Source organism: Carassius carassius, chromosome 22, assembly GCF_963082965.1.
Source record: "Carassius carassius chromosome 22, fCarCar2.1, whole genome shotgun sequence".
Taxonomy (NCBI): Eukaryota; Metazoa; Chordata; class Actinopteri; order Cypriniformes; family Cyprinidae; genus Carassius; species Carassius carassius.
Genome location: NC_081776.1, coordinates 1,854,691 through 1,860,889, shown reverse-complemented (window position 1 = coordinate 1,860,889; position 6,199 = coordinate 1,854,691). Strand labels below are relative to the sequence as shown.

Genomic DNA, 6,199 nt, shown 5'->3' with positions numbered 1-6,199 from the left:
AGTATTATAACGATTTCTTTTATATAAGGCCTATTAATAATAGAAAGGCAAACATTATAATACTTTCTCGTTTGCCGTCAAAATTAAGCATTTAAAAATTATATCATTTAAACAAATCTTTAAATGACTACTGAACATTTACTGTAATTTCACAAACCTTGCAAACTTAGTCGAATCCAGCTGTGAGATCTTGTGAAGTGTATGTTAATAATTACTTTTTTATATATTATAATTGTATTAAATATTTATTTATTTGTGAAAAATACTGTCATCTGAAGTATAAGTATGTTTCTTTTAAACATTAACTTTTATAATCCATTGTCAAATGATTTCAAATTTCTTAAGTATTAATAATAATAATTTAAAAAAATTATATCGGCTTTATATCGGCTATCGGACCCCTGCTTTCCAAGATATCGGCATCGGCTGTCGAAAAACACATATTGGTCGACCACTTATATATATATATATATATATATTGAATATGTATTTTTTATAAATTTAATTATATATATATATATATATATATATATATATATATATATCATTAAATTAATAAAATGTAAAAACAATGTAACAATGTAAAAGTATGTAAGTTTTATATATGATTTATATTTTATTTTTATATTGCTTAAAAGATTAATAATTTTATTTAAATGTGTATGTTAATATGCGAGGAAAGGTATAAGGATGGTTCACAATGTGTGTGTGTGTGTGTATTACTATACAATATCCAGTGTTGGGAAGGTTACTTTGGAAATGTAATAGGTTACAGATTACAAGTTACCCTGTTTAAAATGTAATAGTAGTGTAACTTTTTCAATTACTTTATTAAAGTAATGTAACTAATTTTGAGTACTTTTTGATTACTTTTCTAAATATGTGAAAATTAAAGAATAATAAATAAAAGCATATACATCAACTTAAATACAGTTATCTAATAAGCATGTGACGTATTCTGTGTAATAAACTCCTGAAACATTGGTGTTTTTTTTAAACTGCTGTCTCTGTATATGATGATAGTTTTCTCAAAATAAGTAAAATGCACATGAAGTGACACAGAGCAGTTCTAGAAATTATGTTTATGTGCTCGTGTACTCCTATATTGAGGCAGCAGAGGTTGAAAACACTGCGAGCTTCAGTAGGCCTATGTGTAGTAAATGAAACCATGTCTTTGCCATTAATTTACAGGAGGGGCGGACTGGGAAAAAAAATCAGACTGGAAAATTCAAACTCATACAAACAAATTTATGGACAAAACTATTTTTTGTATGGACCTGACATAAAAAAGGTTTAAATCTTTTATTTGGGGACATGCAAAATAATTAAAAGTTCTCTCCTGAACTGCACCTTCACTTCCATTTTTCTCTTCAGTCTCTTTATTTTGCCCTGTTATCCATCTCTCTCGTGACTTTAATACTCAAGATTGAACAAAACTATACGTTACAATACAATACTCTACAATACTACAATATCTTTATAGAAAAATCCTAATACTGTACACGAGTCATGTTTTTCCCTTACAAAAATTAACCATGCTTTTATTAGCCTATATAAAAGTAAAATAATCTTTGTTCTTTTTTTTTGCAAATGGATTTGTATTTATTTTTATATTAAAATGTTAATTTTCGTAAGGGTTGTGTTGTTGTCTGTCGTAGCTCCCCCTAAACCTATAAAAAAAATCGGGATTTTTTTTCAGCTAAATTACTACTGTAACATTACAACAGATAAAAATGATGTCCTTTATATAGTATTTTGAGTGATGACTGATGAGCAACGTGCTGCTGCTTGATTAAATAAATAAAAAAACAAAGACAAAAAGGCATCTTTACAGATGAAACTGACCTGAAACCCTGAACAGGAGTTCTGCTTCTCTGCTCCAGCAGGCCACTCTCTCTCTCTCTCTCTCTTTCTCTCTCTCTCTCTCTCTCTCTCTCTCTCTCTCTCTTCTCTCTCTCTCTCTCTCTCTCTCTCTCTCTCTCTCTCTCACGCTCTCACTCACTCTCTCTCGCTCTCGCTCTCTCACGCTCTCACTCTCTCACTCTCTCTCTCTCTCTCTTTCTCTCTCTCTCTCTCTCTCACTCTCTCTCTCTTTCTCTCTCTCTCTCTCACGCTCTCACTCACTCTCTCTCTCTCTCGCTCTCGCTCTCTCACGCTCTCACTCTCTCACTCTCTCTCTCTCTCTCTCTTTCTCTCTCTCTCTCTCTCTCTCTCTCGCTCTCTCACGCTCTCACTCACTCTCTCTCTCTCTCTCGCTCTCTCACGCTCTCACTCTCACTCTCTCTCTCTCTCTCTCTCTCTCTCGCTCTCTCACGCTCTCACTCACTCTCTCTCTCTCTCTCGCTCTCGCTCTCTCACGCTCTCACGCTCTCACTCTCTCACTCTCACTCTCTCTCACGCTCTCACTCACTCTCTCTCTATCTCTCTCGCTCTCTCACGCTCTCACTCACTCTCTCTCTCTCTCTCTCTCTCTCTCTCTCGCTCTCTCACGCTCTCACTCACTCTCTCTCTCTCTCTCTCTCGCTCTCGCTCTCTCACGCTCTCACTCACTCTCTCTCTCTCTCTCGCTCTCGCTCTCGCTCTCTCACGCTTTCACTCACTCACTCTCTCTCACTCTCTCGCTCTCTCACGCTCTCACTCTCTCACTCTCTCTCACTCTCTCTCTCGCTCTCACTCTCTCACTCTCACTCACTCTCTCTCTCTCTCGCTCTCTCACGCTTTCACTCTCTCACTCTCACTCACTCTCTCTCTCTCTCTCGCTCTCGCTCTCTCACGCTCTCACTCTCTCACTCTCACTCACTCTCTCTCACTCTCTCTCTATCTCTCTCGCTCTCTCACGCTCTCACTCACTCTCTCTCTCTCTCTCTCTCTCTCTCTCTCGCTCTCTCACGCTCTCACTCACTCTCTCTCTCTCTCGCTCTCTCACGCTTTCACTCTCTCACTCTCACTCACTCTCTCTCTCTCTCTCTCTCGCTCTCGCTCTCTCACTCTCACTCACTCTCTCTCACTCTCTCTCTATCTCTCTCGCTCTCTCACGCTCTCACTCACTCTCTCTCTCTCTCTCTCTCGCTCTCGCTCTCTCACGCTCTCACTCACTCTCTCTCTCTCGCTCTCGCTCTCTCACGCTTTCACTCTCTCTCTCTCTCTTTCTCTCTCTCTCGCTCTCTCACGCTTTCACTCTCTCTCTCTCTCTTTCTCTCTCTCTCGCTCTCTCACGCTCTCACTCACTCTCTCTCTCTCTCTCTCGCTCTCGCTCTCTCACGCTTTCACTCTCTCTCTCTCTTTCTCTCTCTCTCGCTCTCTCACGCTCTCACTCACTCTATCTCTCTCTCTCTCTCTCGCTCTCGCTCTCTCACGCTCTCACTCTCTCTCTCTCACGTTCTCACTCACTCTCTCTCACTCTCTCTCTATCTCTCTCGCTCTCTCACGCTCTCACTCACTCTCTCTCTCTCTCTCTCGCTCGCTCTCGCTCTCTCACGCTCTCACTCACTCACTCTCTCTCTCTCTCGCTCTCGCTCTCTCACGCTCTCACTCTCTCAGTCTCTCTCTCTCTCTCTCTCTCTCTCGCATTGATTACTCTGAGTCTGATCCAAACCGTTTGGCGGAGGCGCGGAGAGCGCGCGAGTCACGACTAACACTTCATGACTTATTAGAGATTTAATTATCAAATGGCGGATTCACAAATGATCGCTTTAGTACATTCGGCAGGCAATTATACAAGAATGATATTAAAAAGTGGGGCAAAATCGGCTGCCAGGCCACCGGGAATTGTCCCGGTTCTCCCGGTGTCCAGTCCGCGCCTGACTTCCACAGACACGCAGAATGTGCAAGTCATATATTGCATTTCTGGGGCTTTATATTCACAGACACTAGTCGATGTCATGTTTTGATTCAAGTGTACTGACCTACTTTTGATTTAGTCATCCAAAATGTGGCATATTCGTCCGCGTTAGGCATTTACTTTTTATGACTGGATTCTACGAACCAGACTGTGTTTCCGCATCCCGGAAATTATTAGGGCGGTATGTCTCAGAATAGTCAGTGCAATTTGGGAAAGAAATCAGTTAAATCTGTATGTGGATGTGTGTAAATATTCAAATGTAATCCCCTTTGTAATCGTAAAAAATTTCATAAGTAACTGTAATTTAATTACTCATTTTTTCTTAGTAACTGTAACTAATTACAGTTACAATAATTTTGTAATTAAATTACGTAACGCCGTTACATGTAACTAGTTACTCCCCAACACTGACAATATCTATATTATATTTATTGTATTTGATTATAACTGCAACTGAAAGAGATTACTTAAATATGAAGTCAATATTTAAGGAAATGTATACGGAGAATTTAGTTATATTTATGTATTCATAAATTCTTATTTATATTGTTATGTTTTATTACTTGATCCTTGCACCATTTTGTTTTTATTCTCTTAGTCATTAATATATATATATATATATATATATATATATATATATATATATATATATAGTATATTTATATTAATTGTTTATATAATACATTTATATTAATAAAAATGTACATGAATACAAAAGATAAAATTTAAAAAAAATATGGCACATGCATTTTAAACTAGATTTAAATTTTTTTCATATTTTTATTTATATTTACATTTTAAATGATTGTTTATATTAAATATTTTTCTTTTTCTTATCATGGTTTATCATTGACCTTGCAGAGTGAAGGCAGGTTATGTTCTGTTACCCTTTGACTGAGTTTTTCAGAAAAAAAAGAAGCTTCGTTTGAAGTCTTTAATAAATTGAGAGAGGGGGGGTTTATCCGTCCTAAAGGGCTTTTCCATGAAGCTTTATATTCATTCATTTTGCGAAAAGCCCATCTGACCTCATTGTGTGTTGTCAGTAAGAGTCTGCATGTTTAAATTCTCAGATTTATGTTCTGTTTCATTTGTTTCCACTGCAGTGAACAACCTGAGCCTACGGCTAGATTCAAGTAAAAAGCAAATACTTATCTGAGCAAGTGAGCAGATATTTCACCAGAAATAAATCGGAAATAAATCAACAGTCCTGACCCCATGCGGCTAATCCATTGAGACACACAGGAGATTAGCATGGATGCTAATCAGAGTCTCAGATTCACAATAGCATCTATGTAACTGAATGTACTTATCGCTAAACGACAGCAGTCACTTTTCTAGCCCCGGAGGGAGGATTGTGTTTCATATGCAGAGCCTGGTGTTTTTTTAAATGGCGCATCTGTAATGAGCCAACGAGACCCATTTAGCATCTCTGTTATGTTATTTACCTGTAATGGAGCACAGGTTACACGAGCAATGACATCATCTGCCCTGAGCACATGCTTATTGAACCAAATCGGCAAATTTTCTCCCGCGGTTGATGACAAGCACCAGAGGCAGCGATCGGGAGGATATTAGCTCGAATACACCACTGCGTTCAAAAACGAGCGTCCTGCCAAATCCAGCTTCTCGCGTCCACGCTCAACTCTCTTCAATGAGGTAAGCAAAAAAAACTGCTTGACCTCTGGTGACCTTTCATGCGATCAGCTGATTTTTAGATTTATGACTGCAAATCTATAATTTGTTCTAGTTAATCTAGTTTTATAGGTGCATTTTATACATATATATCTTAATAGTATATATATATATATATATATATATGTATATAATAATATTTAGTATATAATACTATTATTTAATAGTAAATAATATTTTAGTATATTATTTTTATATTTTTAATATTCAGTTAGCATTGATTTTTATATTTTTTATATAAGTTTCTTTTTTATATTTTAAGTTTCAAGTCTTAGTTATTTTGTGTTTGTCATATTTATGACTTTTTTTTATAAATATTTATATTTAGCTTTTTTATTTTACACATCCTTTAGTAGTTTATAGTAGTAATTTTATTTTAATGTAAACATTTTATATTAGTTAACTGCCAAGGCAACACTGTCATTTTCATTAAAATGTTCTTGTTTGTCTTATTTATTAGCTTTTATTTTTATATTTTAAGTTTCATTTTTTAATATATAGATGTTTTCTTTTTACATTTCTGGACACAAATTTTAAGTGTGTGTCATTTAATTTGACATGAATTCATGTTTATTATGAATGGAATTATTTCAGATTGGTAGAAAATGTTTTGCATAATTTATAGATTTTTAATTTACTTTTAATTTTTTTATTTATTTTTTACTT

At 36.0% G+C, this 6,199-nt stretch overlaps 1 protein-coding gene across 2 annotated transcripts in view; it reads right to left on the bottom strand.

The window, feature by feature from the left end:
• Positions 1–1,963: 1,963 nt before the first annotated feature.
• The window catches only part of LOC132098658 (palmitoyltransferase ZDHHC17), a 283,638-nt gene continuing 279,402 nt past the window's right edge, over positions 1,964–6,199 (bottom strand). Inside the window, exon 18 of one of the 2 annotated variants that reach the window (XM_059504749.1) lies at positions 1,964–1,981. The gene's annotated coding sequence lies outside the window, so the exon portion shown is untranslated. Of the gene's footprint in view, positions 1,986–6,199 lie in introns of both variants that reach the window. The other variant, XM_059504747.1, reaches the window with a different exon arrangement.